At 46.3% G+C, this 23,977-nt stretch overlaps 1 protein-coding gene across 4 annotated transcripts in view; it reads left to right on the top strand.

Moving 5' to 3' along the window:
* Positions 1-2,592: 2,592 nt before the first annotated feature.
* NOD1 (nucleotide binding oligomerization domain containing 1) overlaps positions 2,593-23,977 on the top strand; it is a 567,072-nt gene continuing 545,687 nt past the window's right edge. For 2 of the 4 annotated variants that reach the window (XM_069648760.1, XM_069648762.1), the window contains exon 1: positions 2,602-2,746. The gene's annotated coding sequence lies outside the window, so the exon portion shown is untranslated. Of the gene's footprint in view, positions 2,747-23,977 lie in introns of all 4 variants that reach the window. The other 2 variants (XM_069648761.1, XM_069648763.1) reach the window with 2 other exon arrangements.

Here is a 23,977-nt window from a genome sequence, read left to right as displayed (position 1 = left end):
GAAAAACAGAGGTCCATCTCTGTGAAATACTAATCAAATTGTTGTTTATGTATACTGCAGGCCAAAGTTATAGCTGGGCTTAACGGGCCCCAGGACATTCCCCATATGTGCTTCTTTTAGGTCTTATCTTTTATTACTGGGCTGGCGCGGAAACAAGTCACAGCTCATGGGGAAGAAGTCATTAGCATCCCAAAGCCCCTCATCCTGTGTATACTCTACAGTGAATACCTTTTTTTACTTACCAAAATAGTGTGTTAATAATGCATTGCATGCTTGCAAACTGTATTCACAAGATGCTTGTGGAAACAGTGGGCCTGATTATAAGTAAGTTTTCCTACGGGATTGCATGCTTATACTCCTGTAAATCGGTCCCAGGGACTTTTGTGTTGTTAAAGTAATAGTGCAGTACACGGAGACGTCCGGTTATCTCTTATTGACTTAAATTATTTGTAACACGCTGGAACATCCCCCTTAGGCATAGAAGCGCAGTGACAGAACAACCAACAACAAACAACAAGAAACACAAAACAGAAATTAATACACTTAATGCATTAGACAGTAATACATTTTCAAACATAAGGGTGGTGTAACTGTTTTGCTTACTCCTTGATTTCCCGAATAAGGAGTGTTTTAAATGAATGTTGAAGGGGGTGTTGTAAAAATGGAGACAAGCATGGGTACAACCTTAGACTGGGAATGCCACCACCAGACCTTCTGGACAATGGGACTTTACCTGAGTATAATAGGGAAGTGACATAATGCCTGTCTGACAATCCCAGGCAAGATATAATTGCCATAGTCTTATTCGGGAAAAATCGGGAGAATCACGATTTTTCAGTTAAAAATATTGGCATTTTTTATTTTATTTGTGTCTGCACTGCAGGTGAAAACATCAGATTTTGTTTTTGGTGGATGAGAGCCCTTTGAGAAATATGAGCGTTTAAGGGACTTGGCAGGTGAGAGAGCTAATTACATGGCGGGTGACACCTGCCAAAAGCTTGCGACTTGAAAGGTATATATACATGCCAACTGTCCCGATTTAGGCGGGAGAATCCTGATTTTTCAGTTAAAAATATTGGCATTTTTTATTTTCTCTCGCCTGAAATAATGAAATTTCCAATACAATCCTATGGGAAAATATCTTTCCCCCACTTTCTATAGCAATATCTCCCTCCTAAGTGCCCCAGAATGTTGGCATATCTCATACATGCCAACCCTTCCGATTTAGGCAGGAGACTACCGATTTGTTTATTGAAAAATCTGGCTATTTTTTACTGTCTCCCGCCTAAAATAATGATAACCCCAATGCAATCCTATGGGAAAAATACATTTTCCCGATTGCTGTGGTGAAACTTCCTTCTCAGGGGCTCCCGAATGTTGGCATGCCTGATATATCATACATGCCAACCGTCTTGATACTGCTATTTTTCACGTTTTCCGGCTAAAATAATTATTTCCATAATGCATTCTTATGGGGAAATAGGTGTCTCCAAATTTCTCTGAAGAAAACTCCCTAAAAGTTGCATCGCAATGCTGGCATGCACATAGCTCTCAACCATTTGCGTTGCAAAGGCGGGTGAAAACACCCAATTTTGTTTTTGGCGCGTGAGAGCCCATTGAAACAAACGGGCGTGCAGGAGGCTTGGCGGGTGAGTCCGCTGTTTACAAGGCAGGTGACACCCGCCAACAGCATGTGAGTTGAGAGCTATGCATGTATGATGTATGATGCATGGGTATGTGATAATATTAGGAACTGAAGAAAAGAACTATGGGCTTGTCTTACTGTTTTTAGGAGTTTAGTTAGCCAAGTATAATGAAATATGTAGGAATTGAAATGAAAAGGCAATATGGATTAGGATGAAATAGCTGAATTGCTTTTGAAAGAATGTTATTTTCGTATGTGTAAAGGTAAATGTATAGTGTTTGTTCATGTTAGTTGGTTAGGTTGAGGTTTTTATCCTTTTCACTGTAAATCATAATACTGAAAAAAAAGGTAAGGCCTGAAACGTTAAATCATTCCTGAAGTATACGATGCCTATTTGGAAGATATTCTAAATTGTTCCAAGGGAGGTATATAGAATATGTTAACTTTATGATGGCTGCCATATTTACCTGACACCACACGGGCAGCTTAGCAAGAGAAAGAGAAATCTGGCGGCCATCTTGAAATATATGGAACTGTAAAAGTGCAAACCATACTTTAAAAAAATGGAAGAACAGCATAGTTTGTTTTCGGAATATATGTATACAAAGGGTCGTTTTGAAGTATTTTTTATGTACAGAGGTAATGCTGGTCAGGAACAGATGGGAATTTAAAATCACGCTTTACAACGTGCATCAGTCAATTGCACCAGAAATACACCCATAAATGCTTTGCCTTTGGGTAAACGGGCTGTACTCGAAAAGACGCAGCAGCACGACCTCGACTTTTCCATTGTATTACACTGCATCACAGCAGACAAGTTTCTAATGCGACAACCATTTTAAGTTAAGTTGCAAAGGGAGCTGTCAATACACTTCCGCGTTTACTGTACCTTGCAGTACAGTGAACTGGTCTGCCACTGTAGTGCGAGCGAGGGATGTCCTTCCTCGCTTTCAATGATCAACAGAGGATCCTAGAAAAAGTGCGCGCCCCCTGTAGCGCAAGCAGCCAGCAGCCACAGCAGCTGCGGTGGATGCAGCAGTGGCGGAGGAGAGCTGTCAGCTGCAGGTCCCGGAGCTCGCGCTGCCATCTGAAGACAGGCAGGTGAGCCCGTGCCACTGTTTGCAGCAGCGCAGGGCAGGCGCGAAGTAGTTCTGACCCAGCAGCCGTGCTAATGAAAGGCTGTGCACATAGCAATGGAAGGATGTGTAGGCAGCATTCCTACAGTCCGCCGAGCTGTGGAGTGAACAGGAGCCCTGCTGGCTTATAATGAAGAACGATCTGTTGTATGCAGCAATTTCCTGTTTTCTAGAGCGAGGGAAAGGGATGGTACATTGTGCAACCACTCATCCCACTTCATGTTCCGAGTGAAAGAAGAAAGGGCTATGTTGCTGTATGCCACGCTGTGCGAGCCCGAGAGGTTGTCTTATTTGCAGGAGCCCCCGTGGTGCAGAGTGTTGTATCCAGCAGTTCTTTTGTTGCGCAGAGTGGGGGGTTATGAGTGCAAATTCTGTTCAGCAGCTCACCTGGTGTTCCCAGTGAGACAAGAAGAGCGTATGCTGAGTCCAAGAGACCACCTTCTGCCCATGCATGAGAGAATTAGATTGTTGTGCGCTGCGCGTATTGGGAGGTGGTATTCTATGCAGGAGCCCATCTGGTGAACACAGCATAGTCCCCTAGAGTCCCGGTGTGTGCAGCGCGAGAGAACAGAGTTGTATATTCTAGCCTGCAGCCCACTTGGTGTTCAGAATGAGAGCAGAAGAGGATACTTTGTGTCCAAACGTCCCTTTCTCCCACACTGTGGGGGAATAAGAGGATACACTGTAACCAGCATCCCCCCCCCCCTCCTGTATGAAAAATAGGAGGGTCCATTGGATCCAACCCATTGTTCCCCGCGCTTGAGGGGTTTTTCAACGTGTGCTTCTTCTTTCTGACCCGTGGGTGAGTAGGTTGTTTGCCAAAGTAAATCTGCAATTACTATCAGTCTTAGCAGCGTCGATGGTTGTCCTGCGCTGAGTTACGGTATGCATCTTCCTATCCTGCCATTGTTTAGCTGGGGGCATACTACAGCAGTTACCTGCAGTGTATGACGTCCCCTGTCGGTACACGAAACCTCCCAAGCTGTCACTCCTTATCAGAGGCGGGCGTTTGCTATCTACGGTGCATGCGTGTTAATAAGTGGGGCATTTTATATGTGCAGTGCATGTCTGTGGCGTAGCGGTACCCATTCCCTCTATCGTCACCCTTTGGGAGAAGTATTTCTTGTGTACTGTGTCGATCTCTGGTTGTATTTACTTTTAAAATAATGTGTACAGTGCATGGCCGTTTTAATTCGGGGGCTTGGGTGGGCATTCCATGTTCGGTCCAGTAAAGCATGATTATGTTAACAGTTGCTTGACTTCTGATGTTTGACTGGTGACCCTCGCTCCCTTTTGTAATTAAAATCAACTTTGATGACGCAGAGCTGTGGAGAGGCGTTCGACCGGGAGCACAGTACCAAATGTGTTCTCTCAGGGGCCCACCTACCACCCTGGGCGACCTGGTATCCAGGGAGTAGATCGCTGCCAAGTTTAACGTTTTTATATCTGAAGTAAGAAGTGTATAACGGGACCATTTACCCTAAATATTCTAAGATGGCACCATTTACTATTCCAACTCCAGTCCTAAAGAGATTGGCGAAAGTTTGGTGTTTTGGAACCCTGTAGGTGGAGCTACAAGAGACCATTCTTAAATCAGGGGAGGGGGGCAAGCAGATTACAACTAAAGCTCTTGGCTTAGGTGCCATCTGACCCTTATAAGAAATGGCAAACCCACTTTTGGATAACTGTCTTGATTTTTGTTTTTTCTTGTGCTTTGCTGCATTCCTTGAAAATACTACCCTTCTTTCAAAACATGTTTTGTCGCGTTGCAAATCCCTTCTGGTTCTGGGGTGCCTGCGGTCTGAGAAGTATGGCGCAGCAGTCTTGGTAGCGTGCGCCGTTTTTAGGAAGCAGAGGCAAGCCCCTTCACATAAGAGACTAAACATTGTCTGTCTTGTGTCTAGCTACTCTCCATGCTTTCCTTCATAGATATCGGAGGGTGGCGGGGCGGTGACCCTCCTATGCGCTGGTGTCTGGTGCCATGTTGTCCTGATAATGATTTCATTGCTTATAAAGCGCTTTCACCAAAGCGCTGTTCATAGAACATATTTACATACAATTATGATACAACTGAAGTTGGTACTCATTTGTCTGCTGAGTTGGCCTTGCTGAGATTTGGTTCCTGCAACCTGGAGACAATGCACAGATTGCAGTTGCAAGCACTGAACCTTCTAAGCTACTTTACCAGCCAGATGTGAATTCTGCCAGCTGACACTGCTCAGAGTTGGGACTGGGGTCACTGTAATGACTTAGGTTCGGAGTATTGCTCCTTCTTCCCACCTCATGAAATACATGGGTTTTCAAGAGGCACGAGTCATTAAAATGCATTTAAATCAGCAATGCCTGCTTTTTTTAAAATTCTTTTTTAAAATTTATTTAGACTTGGAAATGGGCATGCAAATTTTTGCCCGTTTCTAAGCGCTTCCTGTTAATGTATTTCTTTAAAGTCCAATGCGAGGCAAGAGAGCACTCCTGCCCAGAACCTTGAGGGAGTGGGGGCACTGGCATATTGTTTTATGGGGAGTCACTGTTCAGCGAAATTAAGCAGTTTCCTTGGGCCACCCATTTTAAGAGTGATAGCGCTCATTTTATGGGACAACCATGATGCCGGACTGAAGGATATCGTTGTTAAGCATTCTTCGTACGAAATGAAGGCACACATTCTGTACATTGCAAGACAGGCAACTACCCCTTTACTACGACGGCGCAGAGCGTAATTTATTGCGGGGTTTGCACTTGTTAAACGACGGGAACTCCAGCCAATCACTAAGGAATTCTGTCATTGCCAAATACAAGTATCCCCCCCAAGTGTGGCTTTCTACAGGAAAGAGGCAGCCATGTCTTTGGGTGATTAATGGGGTGCTTGTCTGCATTACTTATTCCTAAAGCCGGAGGCTGGGGTGGGAAATTCTTTCTTAGGCAGCCTCCGTGTAAACTTTTTCCTAATCTAAGGGTGTACATAATCCATGGAGGCGCACAAACTGCTGTGGCTCTTATACATCGTGCTTTGTACTTTGTTGATTCCCATTGTAATAACTTTTTTTTTTAAAAAGAAAATATTAAAGTGTTTTGGTTAGTTCATAAAACTTTCAACACTAGAAAAACATCACATACATTTTATACATTTTTATAAAGATTTACATCAGAAATAAATCAGACATTATTTCCTACAACATACTATAAAATGTAATTACTTCAACATCAGTTTCATTAACAAACTAAACCATTTTCATAAAGTATCAACGATTGTAATTGCTTTGATATTTGACTTGGGTTATTTTTTTAATTTATTTTTAATTATATGTATTAAGTTTGTGTAAGTATTACGAATGAAGTACAGTAATGTCCATTTATAGAATACATTCCAGTGACAGACAGTCGTGCCCTCCCAGGTTCACTTCCACATTCACAGGATGATTTCCAGACACCATATTGTGAAGGATTCCAACCGGGCGTCACACATCGGACCAAGACCCTTGGTCTTAGTCTCGGATGTAGCGCTCAATGAGAATACTTTTTCTTTATTTTCTACGAATTCGAATTGAGCTGATACCCAACCTGTCTCGCACCCCCTTTCCCCAAATTCACCGGGACACAATGGACCATGAACCAGGCCGTTGAGTGATTTTAAATTCAAAGAAAAACACACTTTTTATATTGGGCAGCAGCCACCAATGGGGTGATAATTACAATGAAAACCACTGAAATACACTTGGGTAACCTCCCACAAGAATAAAATTCCAAAGCACCAATGAATAGGAGTACTTTTTCTATTTGGATAGATAGCACCCAAATTAAGGTTTCCCCCTGTAATGGTTGGTTCCTGCAACCTGGAGATAATGCACAGGTTGCAGTTGCAAGCACTGAACCCTGCCTCACAAAATAGGAGGCAAAAACCCTTTTCAATTGCATAAAATAACACTCAAACTTTGACAAATAATTAATTATATGTGTGGTTAAATAATGAGGTACATATGTTTTATCACAGTATCAGGGATGTAATATACCAGCAACTATAAAGCAATGTATCACAAAGGCATACAGTTCAAAAGCAGCTTGAAAGTGGGGACACAGTGCAGTCAAATCACAAGTGGAAAAGTTGCATTTATACTTTTTTTCAGTTTTAAATGTCAGAACGTTTTTTTTTTTTAAAAAAAGGGTGAAATAAACAGAATCTGAATGCGGATTTTAGGCTGGGGAATAGATGGACATCGCATGAACAATATAGAAGTGAAAGGGTGACTAGCAGTTAAAATGAGAAAATAGGTTTGGAAAGAAAAAGGGACAAGTTTTACATAAACTAGATTATCAAGAAGATAGCGCTGCCCATGGAAACAGGTTAAGCGGCCGCATTAACCCCTTCACGCCGTGTGTCTCTTTATGCGGAATTTAATTAAATTCTTCAAAATATTGCTAAGGAGTTCCAAGACAGAAATGAATGAAAGGATGGCACTAACACTAGGAAATCACGGACAGGATGCACAGAAAATTCTAACAGTCTTAAACAAGTTACCAGGGTATGAATAGGATTACTTAGAAAATAGAACAAAGACAAAGGGTCAAGATAGGGTAGGCTATGTGTTGCTATGGGATGGGGAAATACTCATAATCCCCACTTGAGTTTGGGATTTGTGACAGTCAACTGGGTTCTGGCCTCAAAGAGCTCTGGGCACAGCACGGCAGGCGCCCCTTACAGCAAACAGCTGGGTAAGTCTGGTCACTGGATGGCAAGGGTACAGCGGGCATGCAGGTAGGGCAAAAATCAGGTCTGGTCACAGGATACATCTCAAAGGGTACCACAGCTTTTCCCCCTTGTTATTGGGGTTTTTAGTGGGGGTTTCCAGATCAATGACCTTGCTGGGATAGGGTCAGCTATGCTTTGGCCTAGCAGTAGAGTCTAAAATCTTGCAAACATGGATCTGGAATGTCTGGATACGCAGACAGTGGAAATTCAGGAGAGAGCGTGGTCCATCTGAGCTCCCACCCCTTATATAAAGCGGGTGATATCACCGAGTTTATTGTTGGGCAGAACTAAGCTAGACCTACCCCCAAGAAACGGATAGGTCAGCCCATGTTGGTCGCCTCCTCAAGGCGGAGACTCAGTTTAGGGGGTTGTGTTTTATGAGGTGCAAAGCCATGCCACAGTCCTTTTTGCCAAAAATCCATCTTAACATAAATCACACATTTATACAGTAGCAGCATTTTTGCAAATCAGATAAGCAGATTACATATTTCACGCAGAGCATGGCAGTCCAACTCTCCAGTTTGTAGTACTTTGTTTCGTCCGTCTAATAATTTCATTGAAAATGACGAAAAACTATTTTACCTAAAATTCTATAACTTTATACATGTGTATAGATTATCATAAGGCATGTGAATATTAAATTTCACTTTCCTCAGAATATCCAATTCTCTGCCATTTCTGCCCCCAATATGCTAGTGAAGGCTACCATGTCTTAAATTAAAGCCACAAAAATTGCATCTAGATTGTGAAACTTTCACATTACTGCGTTGTCCAATTTCGGAGATAAAAAGTCTTGAAATGTATTAATAAAGTAGCCTTTTGAGCCAGATGGCCAGCATTGTCTACCAAATAAGGGCATAGCTTACACGGCTGCTCTGGAGTTGGCTTTGTAGCTCCCTAGTAGAAGTTGAGGGGAGGTGATTTTCTAAAAGTCACACTGAAGTGTCCCAGAATCTATTGTATCAACCTGGAGCACAGACAAAAGTCTGACAAGTGTTTGATATGCTGCCTTCTGGTCCATTCAAAGTTTCAAAGGGTACAATTAACACGTAGGCGTCCCAGACATCTGTTGTGGCTTCTCTTGGGGGCAGGGCACTCCTGTTGTCAGCACACAAATGTCCCTTGAGCCATGGCAGAAACCCTGTTTGGGCTGATCAGTACAGCAAAAACATTTATTTCTTTATTTTATTTTGTTCTAAATCAGAAGCAAGCCTGTTGAATAAAACATCCCATATATGTTTCCCAGCAAAACCCCCTTTAGATTGCTAGACCAAGACAGGGCCTTCTTCAACATTACACTTTTAAAACAGGTATTTTTCCTTATTTGCAAAAGCACATTTTAACACGTGGTGAAGTCTGCTGGGGTGTCACTTTCAAAAGGTTTTCTCTTCCTTCTGACTTCCCAACATTGTTTTGCAGCCCTAGTCAGTTTCACTTATACAACAATCTATTTAAGTCACAGGTCCACTGAAATGGACATATGCCCTTAGAGCTAGGGTTTCTGTTGAAGCATTGATTTTTGACCTTTCGTAGCCTAAAAGTCAAGTGTTTTTCTTTGCGGCTGAAAGTAAAGCTTCTGTTGATTACCCAGATCTGTTCTGACACAGCCTGTCATTCAGGGATAATTTTCTCTTCTTCTGGAGCACAATCTGAATATGGATGGGCATGGCAGGGCCTCACTGACAAAAGCAGTGTGATGTTGAATAGAGGAAAAGAGCATCAGGGCAGCATCCTTTTCAATGTGAAATATTCCCTTTTCAATGGGAACTTTTTCGCAAGCAGCAGAGCAACGCTGCTTTTCCCTTTGCTTCTTTAGACACACAAGAACACACCCTGGCAGCCTTTCTGTGTGCTCCCTATACCAACTTGCCCAATGTTACTTGGCAAAACAGTGCAGCCATCATTGTGTAGATGCAAAACGCAGTTTTGATGCTGGGTAATGGTGCTCTAAGGAGCTAGCGCAGCCATTTTGCTGTTAACTGCTGCGGTGCAGCTTGGTTATGAATGCGAATTCTGCTCAGTGGGTCAATATAGCCTACACATTTATGCATCTATCCCTCCCTTAACAAGAATCCTCCCTATACACATGCCTTTTCAAAGAGCCTTACACCTTATGAACACTCATGTTCTGATCAGGTTGTCCAAATAGGCTATCAACTCCTTTCAAAGCAGCCGCCAACTATACCTTGCCTATCAGATACAGCAAACCTCTCCCCTCACGGTGGCATCAGATCCGGAGATGTAGTGCGAATATTTAACAGTTGACTCCAATCCAACACAATGCCCTTTTCTGATTCCGGATCTACATTGTTTCCGTAATATCTCCATCTCTGCCAAACCGCACCCCTTGATATCTGTCACTCAATATTGGATAATGGTCCCTTAGTACCCTTGCACGATATCACGATGCTCTGTTTCCATAATAATGATTTTAAAAACTGCATTATTTTCTTTCTGCTTTTAGCTCTCTTGCCTCCCGGTACCTTCGTAAGCATATCATGGTGCATTCGAAAGAACTCGGAAGGAGAGTATTTATCCTATCCACTACTTCCTTCCAATAAGTTTGAGTACTTTTGCACTCACAGCTCATGTGCCAAAACCCTGACGCCCCCACCTAGCCACATTATGGGCAGATGTGAGGCAACTGTTGATTAAGAGTATATACCTTTGGTGGAGTCATGTACACCCTGTGCAGGAAATGATATCAAATCAACTTTAAAACAAGCATTTCTATACACTTTCTTTACATTTTCCCACGTCCCAATCCAGTGCTTATCCGATATAGAACAGTTCATATCGCTTTCCCATTTCTGTTCATTTGTTAAAAAAACTTTCAATGCCAAGAGAGGCCTCACTGCTGTCAACGTCACATAGAAATGAGAAATCGAACCACCCACATGGCAACGAGATCCAGTAATACCATGTTTGTCTCTGTTTTTTTTCGGAATACCTTCACACATTTCCACCATCCTCCTAACCACCCTGGCATATGTGGGGGTGGGCCTCTAATCACCTTAATCCAAAGCAGGCCCACCACTTTAGAAGGGAGTGCACGTTTGTATGTAAAGTAATCTTGTTGTACAATAGTGCGGGGAGGGGCTAGATGATGCTGCAGAGTCAAACTAACTCGAGTCTATCTGAACCACACAAGTTGACACATTTTATGCACTTTTGCAACAGTTAAAACACTCATATATTTTATTAAAAGCCACTCCCCACATGTGATTGGTCAAGACCTTTACAAAAGATGTCCAATCGTTCTACAATTCCCCCATTTTCATTGATCATAATAATCTTACCATCTGCAGCTCATGTGTGCAACACAACCTTTTGGAGGACTTGCCTGTGGTAGGTCGTGACATCATCACATAGTTACACATTCGTATACAAACATTCATTACAAGTCCCAGGTGGCCTGAGACCTTTAACCCTAAACGTAATTGCACATGTTTTGCAAGAGCACTTCAAACCATATGTAGAGGGAAGAATAAACCGGTTTCCTTTGAACTGATGAGAACCATCACCCCCACCCGACTTGCTGGAACATTCTGATCTAAACGACTACCAATTCAACACGCATGGCCTCTGGTCACATCCTGAGACAACAATTGAAACACAAGCTGTATCGGTTGCTCTGGCCTTGAGTGTCACTTAATGCCAAGTTTATTGTTGGTCAAAGCAAGTGACCGTATCTCCCTCAAAAATAAATAACAAACTACGATGCACTTAAAAAGATTACATCTGTCTTCCGTGATACTGCCAGGCCATAAAAACCCCGGGCCGGCCTGTTGGCTTGACTATCTGCTTATTGTCACTGTTAATCATTACCTCTCCTTTCACCTTGCAAACCCCTGACTGCAGAGTCTAATCATTTTATAAAAAGAGCACACTGCATTTAGATGTGTAAATTCCCAATGTCTTGGGAGGATAGCTCAGCCGCAACATTCTGGCATTGGAAGCAAGACGACACGTAGCAACACAGGTTCGATCCCCGGGTCCTCGCTTAGAAATCTCTGGGTATTAAACACATTATAAATAACCTATCATATCATGTGTTGTACATCAATGCATGCATGTTTTATAACTATTGTGTCTTCTTCACAATGGGCTTTATGTGACGAGTCCCTTTCCCGGATTGTGCATTATGAAACTCCTCATCGCTCAGCTTCTAGACAATTGGTAGCATACCATATCTAGATTGTTTTTATATATAATTCGTAATTTTTACATGTATCTTGCTGCACGTGTACAAATGTAAAATATATCAAAACCAGAAAGGACAGGGAACTTTTCTGTAATACCACTGCCTGACCACCGCGACCTGTGTCTGATTACAATTTTGCAAATGTCGCATTGGTGTGTCCAGAAAATGGATACAAAGAGTTCCCCAACTCCTGCTTGTAGAAGATAAGAGTTTATTGTATGCACACACCCAATTACTGCACCATATTGATAGTTAAGATCCAGAAAACTGTTTGTCCTTCTGTATAAGAAATTTTATTGGTGGCCCTTTAATGATGACACACGTTTCGGCATATTGGATGCCTTTTTCAAATCAGCGCATGTTTCCTTCTCCGCAATTCAAGTAGGCTTAATAGCTGAGAGGCTTGTGTAGTAACGGGCTAAATCCCTTCTGCAAATAATGGTGTTTTCGCGTCAAGCATCGTAGTCAGGAGAACAGGAAGTGGATGTCTAAAAGGCTTTTCATTGCGTAGACTGGCACATCAGATTCTGTACTTTACAAACTATAGGTTGTGGAAAGAGATTTATAGATTGAACCAGGCGTATCACCAGCCCTACACACAAGGGGTGTATCAACCACTTTCACTCCCTAAAAACAGTAAATACTCCCCAAAAATAAAAATAGGGAGTAAAAATACTCCCAACAAAAAATAGGAAACATACACTTAGAAACTTGTGCCCCTACTTTCTCCCCCACACAGCTCTATGGATATGCTTGGACTAGTAGTTTATATAGTACCACAGGAAAAAAACTACTATTATTGCAGCCTGATTGGAAGAAGTAAACATGGTTCTTGTAATCTGCATGAATAACTAGGTCTAAAGAAATAATTATTACAGTAACATTTCCAGTTAAAATCTATTTTTACTCGCTTATAAAATACTCCTATTGGGATTTGGCCGTACATATTTACTACCTAAAGAAAAAAAAAATCTGTTTACTCCCAACTTTAAAAAATAAGGAGTAAAATACTCCCACTTCCAAATCTTATCTGGAGCACTGCCCATTACTGTGCTCCCAGTTCTAGAGTGGTGGTGAATGGGATGTCTCTTCTCAACTTTACGTTTGCCCTTTCCCTGGAACAGTTTGCCGCTATGATCAGACAAATCCCTGGTATAGAAGGGTCCCATTTGAAGATAGGAAATACAAAATTACTGTCTTCATTGATGATATTATTTTATTGCTCACTGGGTCAAGCCAATCAATATCAAAATTACTCAAACTGCAAGCTTTTTAAGTGGCAGGTTTTAAAATAAATATTCATAGATCTGAAATGCTGAAAATAACTCTTGATAAGTGCACGACAAATCAAGTTGAGAAACTAACCACTTTCTGTCTGCACTGCAACCGTTAAATCCTTAGGGATTCAGATGATGCCCTCATAGATACCTTACATTCCGCAAATTTCCACAAACTCCTAAAACAAATTGAGGGTGATCTAACGAAATGGGAACACTTGGGTACCTCTTGGTTAAAATGACAGCTTCATTATTTCTTTAAAGCCCTTCCCAACTTCATTACCCCCAATTATTAATATTTATTTGTTTACATCTTGGTGCTGGCAGGTCCCTGATTATCCCATCAGTGAAAGGGAGGTTGTTTTAATAAACGTTGTCAGGTGAAGGAGCTTCGGTGCTTCAAGGGTCAATTTGAGCACATCTCGCAAGCATGCACTGACTATCTTTCGTACCACTAGAAATTGTACTTGAAAATGCTCTAATTTACGGTGGGTTTTTTGCCACTTTTTTTCTGATCAGCACTCAGTCTGATCCACAAGCAAAGACTATGCTGTATTCCCACTACCACAATTGTATTCCCTCTATCCATTACCTCCACGTCCTTCTTTCTCTCTCCAGCAAATGATTGGCATGATACGTCGCCATCAGCCCGAGGGAACGTTGAGCACCCATGGTATTTTAGCAATCTGGGACACTCCCAGATGTTGGCTCTTTGGTAGGGGCGGTCTTTCAGGAAAATAAGACCTTATTGGTCAGTGCTGGACTGACGTGGCAGTCTGAAAGCAATTAGGAGGATCTGTCCAGTGGGCCTAGTTACCGGCATCCATGTCTGTTGATTTCCTCACTAAAATACAGAAGTACAGAGGCCAGCTTGACCTAGCCATAATGGGGAAATGGAAGGAAAAGATGAGCCGTTTAGAGCGGACAGAGGATTCTTCTAGCCCTGGAAGTCCAGTAAAATGGTGACTAAAAGGAAAATGGAGTTAACATTTTCTCTTTCTCAAAGGTAAATTGAGAAGATAATGAGGCAGCCTATTCTCGAACATGAAGCATGGAGGAAAAGGAACCCCTCAAGCTTTGCTTAGACCCTTTCTACAGCATCAGAGATGGCTTCCTCGTCCTTTCTGAGCATGAGGCTGATGGAATATATCTGGATGGAGAGGAGGTGACGTACTAGCCCAGGGTTTTCTAAATCCTTTATCCAGGGAGGATCAGCTGATCGAAAGATCAGGCAGTATAAACATATCCCCTAAAATGGGTCTACCAGACATTTCTGATATAAAAGACAAAAGGCCTCATCACGAGTTTGGTAGTGCAGCATAAATGGGGAAAATCGGAGGATTCACCTCCAGCCATGAGCTGGATGTTAATCTGCAGAGTTTCTGGCCATTTTTTTCAGAATTACTGCTGCAGTAATTCTGCCGAAAAAGCTCCTTTGAGCCCTATGGACTAAAAAAAAATGTGGACATATGACACCACTGGCACTTGTAATCCGGTGGTAATACCGCCGGCCAAATGGCGTTAACAATAACTGCGCTGGCTGGTATTCTGGTGGATTTACCGCCAGAATACTGCCCACCTCGTGATGAGTCATAAAAGAGTGGAAAGATTCAGAGCATATTGCTATGCCGCCTGATTCTTGGTGAAATCCTACCCTCTCAAGGGAACAAAATGGTGGAAGAGGGTGACATTCTGGCCAGTTGGGCGGGGAGATTATCAGTGGCAGCTGGAGAAGCAGCGGTCCGGAATCCAGCAAACCGGCAGGCCAATACAGCACTTAAGCAGGTCCATTCAGTAGCCCATATGGCCCGTAGTGGAAATATTTATGGGTCACAGATAAGCCATGGAGGATGGTTTCCGATTGTGCTCCCAACCTTATGGGGATGCAAAGACAGGTGGAACTGTTATCTGATTTGTCATATGATGATGGAGATCGGAGCAGGCATTTCGGCTGGATGCCATATTCATATATGGCTTTGGAAGACTTAAGGTTCCCGGAAATCCACTGCTCTGATGATTCCATTCTAAGAACGTATGCTTTTTTGAGACTCCTTAGAGGACAAAGTCTTGCAGGCAGATACACATGCAGGTAAATTAAGGAGTAAGGCTCCTTCCACCCCTGGGTGGGAATAATCAGGGTCAAAAACCCAGGCTTGCTCCTCTGCTACCAGAACCAAGTCTTTTTTTTTGTTATTGCAGGTATTACTGCCTAGAACACGGGCTTTGAAACCTTCTGGACGTCCACAGAAGTCCTAACAACAGCTGCAGGTCGGTGGTTTGAAAGCTCCCGCACTCTCTTACTTTTTGGGACAGGTGGACTTCAGATGCCTGGTTTGTAGGCGGTCCTGGCAAGCCACCTCATAGAATTCATAACCCTGCCTATGCAGACAAACATGACCATAAAACCTAGTCCAAGGGACCGGATCAAGAGGACTGCCATGTCAGAAGCCATCTGGGAGTTACTGGATAAGAAGGTGATTTCCAGGTTCCCTCAAGGCAAACTGGATCAGGGGTTCGATTTCTAGTTCCAACACCCTGGAAGTTCAATCTTATCCTAGATCTGAAATCTGAACTTCTGCATAAGAGGGGGACAATTCAAAATGGAAACCCTTAAAAAGAAATACCCTTATCAGGAAGGGGGGGGTTAGTTGGTATCCCTGGATCTCAAAGCGTGCATACCACCATGGGGCTATGCACCCATCCCAAAAGAGGTATCTCACGTTTGCAATGGGGGTTGGTCTTTTCAATTAATTGCTCTCCCCTTTGGTTTCAAGACAGCTCCAGTGGTCTTCACAAAGGTGGAAGCTCCCCTGGTGGCTTGCTTTCATCGGCAGGGGATTCAATTATTACCATACCCCGATGACTGATTAATCAAGGAGGAAATCGGGCCTGTCTACATCTGGTCTCTCAGGCCCTGCAGGACTGGGGAATTCCTAATTAATTTGCAAAAATCTAAGTTGGTCCCCTCGTAGAAACATGTCTTCATAGAATCCCTGTTCTGTACCAAACAGGCAAAGATCCTTCTCCTCAGAATGGATTGGGTTTCTGTGGGATATCTTCTGAGTGTGCAGGAGCATATGGTCCCTTGTGTTTTTTTCGGTCCCTTGGGCTTGTCTCCATCTCAGACCCCCTTTTTTCACATCTCCTGGATCATTGGATCCTGGCCTCCAATACTTCAATTTCCAGATTCCAGTATCTCAGAACTTAAAGAGACTTGGAGGTTGCACTGCAGCAACATCGGAATGGATATTGTGTTCGATTTCCCCATGAGGACTATCCTTACTACAGAGGCCAGTTATCCGGAATGGGGTGCCACTCTGGGGTTCTGCAGGAAAAATGGGGTCAGGGGAATTCTCTTAGACCCTCAAATTGGAGAGAATTGTCTGTCATCGATTTGGCCGTGAAGAGGTTTGCAGGGTTGATCGATGGCCGGCAAGTGATGGTCTGTATGGGCAATGCCACTGCAATTGCTGACGTGAACAGTTGGAGGGATGGTTCCGGATCTCGATTCATAAAGGCCCTCACCACAGAAGTGGGGTCTTGGGCAAGGGGCCATCTTCTATCCTTGGAAGCAGCCCATATCAGAGGGTTGGGGAATCTCGAGGCAGACCGCCTCAGCAGGACGTTCCTAGTCATTCAGGAGTTGGTTCTGTGAGACAAGACTTTCTCAGAGTTATGCCACAAGTTTGGGTATCCAGTAGTGGATTTCTTTGCCTCCCCCTCTTCTGCAAAGCTCCCCCTCTTTGGCTCAAGGTAGTAGGTGCTAGGGTGTGAGGTGGGGTGGGGAATGCTTTGAATCTGGAATTGCCTCAGGAGCCCCTCTTTGACTTTCCTCCTATCTCCCTGATGCCCAGGGTAATACAGAAGATTAAACAGATCAGAGCAACAGTGATCCTGGTGGTTCCCTTTTGACCTTGGAGAGGGAGGTTCCCTTTGCCCTTCCCTTATGGATGGCAAGTTAAGGGCAGTTTGGAAGATCCTGAAGAGACCTTGCACCTCTTCAGGCAAATCAAGGGTCAGGGACACTAGGGATACAATTGGAAGCCTGAAACTTTAAAGGGAGAGGATGAAGGGTCAAGACATTTTGGATGGAATTGTAGTAACTTTGTGAAGTGGTGGCGGGGGTGGAGGGGTAGATCATGCATTTCTCAATCTCTGCGGTATCACGGCTCTGCTGCAATTCCTTCAGGGGCGGTTTGACAGGAGGTTGGATGTTTCTACTCTTCACGCTCAGTGCGCACTCTCAGGGCTCTGAAAGGGGGCCGGGATGGGAAGCTGAAGGGTGAATTGCTGGTTAGAAGATTCCTTAGAAGTTTAGCCTCATTTCACGCTCTCACCAATAAGGGCCTAGCTCCTTGGGATCTCCTGTTGGTTCTAAGATGTATCAAAGGGCCCCTATTTGAACCAATTGGACCCATTGATATCACACATTCCCACAACTGTTTTTGAATCCTATAACCTCAAGCCAAGGTTGGGTGAAATTGAGACATTGTTGTGTCGGCTTACCTGTTATTGAGGCCGTCATTAAGCAGTGGTGTTACGTTGTGTTCCTATGTTCCTTTGTAAAATAGTTTCCAAGTTCACAACTTCACATGCTGTTGTTCTCACATCTTGTATTCCTGAACCTCAAACATATGAATAGGAGGCATGGAATTTCATCGAGTTGAGGATGCCTTGTCCTGGAGTATCTTTAGATTCAAAACATTTTGAAAAATAGTCTTTTGGTGACTTTTGGCCCACCAGGGGCAGGTTTGGGAAGTGTTTGTGGTGTCTAGTTGTTGGCTACAGATTGTTATCTCCATGGTTTGCGTGGCGGCTGAGTTACCCATTCCGGATCATGTGCTGGGTCTCTACTGGGGTAGGGCTGTATCCTAGATGGATGCTCAGTGAGTTTTGCTACAAGAAATCTGTAGAGAAGCCACATGGGCTGATCAGAACATTGTCACTCTAGATTGAACTTGGATTACTGTAGGGGTGGTTCCTTTGGGGTTAGGGTGATTTTTGTTCGCAGGGACTTAATGTCTTGGTGGCATAATAAAATGTGTGTTGTCAGCAGCTGATTTGTCTCATTGCAATCTTTTCAGTCTCCTGCTTCGTATTACTCAGAGGAAAGTACTGGGCTGAGGACGAGGGATGTGGAGGTAATGCTCTAATTATTTACTGATAATCTTCATTATTCCTAGTCCTACCTTTCGTAGTCATTGCACTGACGACCCTTCTCTGCCACCCTATGTGTGGATGGTCTCATGGTCCGGTTTGGGAAATTAGTAACTAAGGGATTGTGGGTAAGTGGTAGGTTTATACCTCCAGAGAGAAGGATGATAAAGATTCCTGTGAGGAAGGTGGACCCTCAGGGATAAGTAGCAGTACTAGCTCTAATGAAGATTAGTAATGACATGCAATTGTCAACTGTGCAGCCACATGCACCGTTTATTGTTTGTGTCCTGTCATGACTCTGTAGGCCAGGCAGGTCAACATAAGCCAAGCTTTTAGGGTTTTGGAGAGGCGGGGGTCTAAAGCCCTTTCTGCCCAATGGTTGTTGTGGAAGCTCATCCAAAACAGTGGTTTATTCTGAACCCGCCCAGGGTAAACCTGAGAGTCATGTGCGGATAAAGGAGGAACAGGATTGCAAGGGACAGTCAAATGGAAAGACATCATGGGGACGGCTCGGATTACTTACTGGTAATGTAAAGCGTGTCATAGCAACTGCATTAGTATGTGTACATTTCTAGGCAATTTCAATCATGATGGGGGTCATGATTGCATGTCAGGGGCGTGATTGGGAGTGGGGGGGTGCAGGATCCGGCTCAATCTCACAGCAGTCCTGAAGTGTCTGGCTTCAGACGTGAAGGGGAGTGTTAACTGCTTTTGACATTAAAGCTTCACCAGAATAGCCTCATTAGAATGTGTAAAGCCACTGCAGGGCCGGTCTTGGGGCAGGACCAACCGGGCGACCACCCGGGATGCCATGCCCCCCCTGGGCACCATTAGCCCCCCCCCCCCTGCCACGCCATCTCGAGGGATTCCTTCGAGGGCGAAGGTGTGGCAGGGGCCCTTTTGTTCTTAAATGTGACGGCGGGGCGCACATCAGCCCCCATTTCACATGATTACCTCCTCACTCCAACGTTGGAGCAAGGCGGTTGCATTATAGAAGGGGGCCCATGCATTGGCATGAGTGCCCTATTCCAGTGATTGGCTCCCTGCGAGGCGCCAGAGCGAGGAGATATAAAAATAAAAAGTGGCGCTTCCTGCCCCCCTGCACCTCTGCCCCACCCCCTGTTGACCAGTGGCGTGTGGGGTGGGTGGGCCGTCAATTCTCCCAGGGCCCTGTGTCCTTGCAGAAGTTGGTTTGCCCCCTTTAACCACCCACAGTCTCCGAAGTTAGTCCCTCTCCCAACATTTGACGGGTTAGCCTCCCTGCACCCTGAAATGCTTGCCTAGCTGCACCCCAACCTGTATGATGGTGATGGCCGCAGGGTCTTGACCTCCTGATGTAATGTGATAATTCCTTGGGTACATAAATGGAACTGGGGGCACGGCAAAACAAAAGCTACCTGTCCAGAGTAACAAGTGAGGGAGGTGTGGATCAGGTGTGGGAGCCGGGACTAGCAGTCTGCTCTTCTGCCAAGTGGCAGTGTCCTCAACATACCACGCTTTCCTGTACCGTTCATTGTTGTGGCGCTGCCCAATGACGGGGCGTGCATGCGGCGGCGTGACGTTGCACGCCGCCACGTGCAGTATAAATAAACGGGGCATTCCGGCCGCGGCAGTGCGACCGGGAAGCCCGAGCCAGAAGAACGTGTGGTGTGAGTCCTTGTGCGCTGGGGGCTTACGGGAATCGATGGGGGTCAGGTCACACCCCCAACAGTGGCGACAAGTGGGGATATGATGCCTGGGCCTGGCGGTGATGAATCTGCAATTTTTCTTCCTGAAACAGAATCTTGCTGACCTTTAGTTTCATGCCGTAGGCCGTGCTTCACCCATGCGGCTGGCAGCCATTTTGAATATCAGGCCGTGGACATCACAGAGCTCCGGTTTGGGCGGTGAGTGGCATCCAGGCCTAATTTTTGGACACGCTGCTAGCAGACAGTTTTATCTGCGTGCCTATGCCTGATTTTATTTTATTTATTTTTTTTTCTCGAATTTTGGGTCTCCCATGTCGAATGCAAGCAAGGAGGAGGGCTACAATGGCTGGGCCTGCATAGACAATAATTCTTTCTTGACTCACTTTTTGGAACAGCTGAAGGCTGGGGCCTTCTTCATCCTCTTCATCAGATTGGTGGCCCTACTGCTTTTTCATCCTCTTCATCATCACAGAGGTGTGTTGCAGTGGTTTTCTTCATTCTGCATCCTGGAATCATGAGGCCTGGTGGCTGGAACTAGGCTGTTAATGGTTGCCCGTGGAGGGGGACAGTGTGATCTTGCCATCTTTGCTTGCAGGGTGAACTTTCCATTGCCTGGATGTGGATCAGAGTTGGAGTTGCGCCCCCATTCTCCATGCTGGGGGTGCCTGTGCGCTCGACCTCATTAGTGATACTGAGGATCAGGACGGTGCACAACCAGTAGCGGTGCAGCAACCTCCACTTGCTCAAGCAGTGCCTCCAGGCCCGTTGCCTCCAGTGCAGCCGGTGCAGCAGCCTCCAATTGCTCAAGCAGGGCCTCAAGGCCCATTGCCTCCAGTGCAGCCGGCGGTATCACCTGTTGCCCAGCCAATACTTCCCTCCATGGCCCAGGTACGGGCACATGCGGCCTTGCAGCCCATCCCGGAGTTGGATGTCTCGGGCCCGCCTTCTAGCTTGGGGCCCAGATGGAAGAGGTGGGTTGACCTCCTGGACATGTACTTTCGGGCCGCTCAAGTAGTTGATGATGACAGCAGGCTGGCAACTATGTTGTACTCGGCAAGGCCCTCAGTCCATGAGATTTTTGAATTGCTTCTGCCAGGGGATTGATCCTACGGTCAGGCGAAGACCGTGCTTCAAGCTCATTTTCTGCCTCTTGCCAACGCGGACTATGAACGCTTTGTGATGTTGTCAGCCAAACAGAAAGAGGACGAGACTTTGGACACCTTCTATGGACGCCTGAGGCGCCTGTCGCTGGCCTGTGCCTGGGGCGATGCGGACGACATGATCAGGACCATGCTCATCCAGGCGTGCGCCTCGAGCAAGCTCAGGCGCCAAGTATTAAGGGAGCCCGGAATCACGCTGCCACGCATCCTACAACTGGGGAGATGCCATGAGGTGTCTGAGGCGAGGGCAGCTAGAATGGAGGCTGGGTCACGCCCCATCAAGACCGAGGAGGTGTGTGTGATGTGATGTGGTGTGGTGTGGTGGCAGAGGCACCAGAAGACCTGGCGGCGGATCCCGGGACAGAGCCGGGAGGGCAGGGGAGTCCTGCCAAAAGTGTGGGTACGACCTGCCCCACCCAACGGAATGCCCCGCAGCCGGAAGGACATGCGGAAGGTGTGGGCTGCTGGATCACTTCTCGAGGGTGTGCAAGGCGGCCATGCCTGTGATGGTGCCACAAGGCCCGGCCCGGTCTGGTCTCCTTCGCCAGGGTCGACCGCCTAATGTCGCTCAGGTGGACCAGAGTGAAGAGGATGCCCAAGTGGAATAAGCAGACAAAGAGGAGGAAGAGAACATTTTCTTCGTCTCCAGCGTGGGGGTCCTGAAAGGGAAGAACAGGAGGCAGCCAAGGTGCGTGGTGGAGGTCAATCGGTCTCCAGTCCCGGTCCTGGTGGACACAGGGGCGTCCGTCAATGTGATGGCCCGGGGGCACTATGACGCTATGGACATGCCTCCCAAGTTGGTAGCACCGAAAGCCTGCATCTTTGCTTTTGGTGGTCTGGACCCTATCCCACTGGACGGTGCTTTTGTGGCGAAGATGGAGCAAGACGGCTCGCAAATCACTGCACGCTTCTACATGACACCAGTGAGCACCAATACCTTGTTAAGCTGTGCAGCAGCGGAGGCCCTCGACATCGTCAGTTTTGCATAATCTGTCTATCTGGAGGACATCAATGACTTGCTTGAGAAGTATGCCGCACTGTTCAATGGGATTGGACAGATGGCTGGTGACCCAGTGAGGCTGCATATTGATGAATCTGTGCAGCCCATCGCCCTGAAACATAGCAGGGTACCCTTTCACCTTTGTAAACATGTCGACAAGGAGCTGGATAACTTGGTCAATCTCGACATAATTGAGAAGGTGGAGGGTCTGACTTCCTGGGTGTCCTCAATTGTTGTGGCACGGAAACCCAAACAACCGGATGCCGTCAGAATCTGTGTCTACATGAGGCTGCCGAATAAAGCTATCAAGAGCGAGAGAGAGGCACCGCACCCCGACGATTGACGACATCATTGCGGAGGTACAGGGCGCTCGCTTCTTTTCAAAGCTGGACCTCCGAGCGGGCTACCACCAGGTTGTTCTCCACCCCGAGTCGAGGTATATCACCACCTTTACTACACACCGAGGGCTATACCGCTACAAAAGACTGAGCTTTGCTGTGTCTTCGGTGGCAGGGGTTTTCCAAAATATCCGGGGCGCCCTAGCAGATCTGGAGGGTGTCTTGAATATCAGTGATGATATCCTGGTGTTTGCCAGGACGGAGGTGGACCACCTGAGGCGGCTGGCGAAAACATTTGAGAGGTTGCAGTCCCTGGGCCTCACCCTCCACAAGGAGAAATGCGATTTTCTGAGACCATTGATAGAGTTCTTTGGCTTTGGGGGGGGGTGTCACCGGATCCCAAGAAGGTCCAGGACACTAAAAAAGGGGCAGCCTCCGGAATCTGTGTCCGATGTGCAGAGCTTCCTGGGTATGGTTACGTACTGTGGACGGTTCATCCAGAATCTTGCCTCCAGGTTGGAACCGCTCAGAGCACTGACAAGGAAAGATACCACCTGGAACTCGGGGGGGGGGGGGTGGGGGGGGCGCTTGAACAGGCGGCATTTGACGACATCAAGGGTGCCCTGGCAGCAGATGACACCATGGCATTCTTTGATCCAGCGTTGCCGTCGGAGATCATTGTCGATGCCAGCCCGTTCGGCCTGGGCGCCGTGCTGACGCAGATTGACTGTAAGGGGGATTTCCGCCCGGTGGTTTACGCCAGCAAAGTGCTGTTGGATGCGGAGCAACGGTATTCGCAGATTGAGCACGAGGCGCTGGCAGTGCTCTGGGGCTGCAGGCACTTCCGGCTTTATGTCCTCGGGCGCCCGTTGATGGTGGTTACGGACCACAAGCCGTTGCTTCCTTTGGCTGGGTCATCATCAAAGCTGCCGGCAAGGATTGAGTGGTGGATGCTCACTCTTCTGGAATACGGAGTCACCCTGGTGTATCGGCCGGGGGCGAACAATGCGGCGGACTATCTCTCTAGACACCCGGGTGCGCCTGGAGAGGAAGACCATGACACATGTGCGGAAGAAGCCGATGAACATGTACATGTAGTGGTGGAGGCGGCCACGCCGAATGCAATGCCCCTGGAGGAGCTCGAGGTAGCTGCAGCAGAAGATGTGTTTCAAAATCGTAAGGCACTCCATGCAGCAGGGCTCCTGGAAGTCGGTGCAGGAGGCCCTGGCGGGGTGCACTCAGGAGGCCAGAACCAGACTGGAGCAGCTGTGGAAGGTCCGGGAGGAGCTATCCTTTTCAGCATGTGGCCTTCTGCTCAGGGGAGATCGCATTGTCGTGCCCCAATCCAAGGTGAGGAAGGTGATCACCCTTGCCCACCGTGGTCACCAGGGCGCCGCCAAGACTAAGGCCCGCCTAAGACTGAAAGTGTGGTTCCCGGAACTGGAATGCAAAGTGGACGACTTTGTGGCGGCCTGCGTCTAGTGTCAGGCGGCGTCTCCCCTGCAGCGTGAGCCTGTCATACAAGTGATGCCTCGAGGGACGCGACCCTGGGAAGTTGTTCATGCGGACTTTGGCTCCACCACGATGGGCACCCACTTCCTGGTGCTGGTCGATGAATACTCAAGGTA

The sequence above is a fragment of the Ambystoma mexicanum genome, chromosome 2q (genome assembly GCF_040938575.1).
Source record: "Ambystoma mexicanum isolate Mex_15411 chromosome 2q, UKY_AmexF1_1, whole genome shotgun sequence".
In the NCBI taxonomy this organism is placed as follows: domain Eukaryota; kingdom Metazoa; phylum Chordata; class Amphibia; order Caudata; family Ambystomatidae; genus Ambystoma; species Ambystoma mexicanum.
This window is presented reverse-complemented; position numbering and strand designations above follow the sequence as displayed.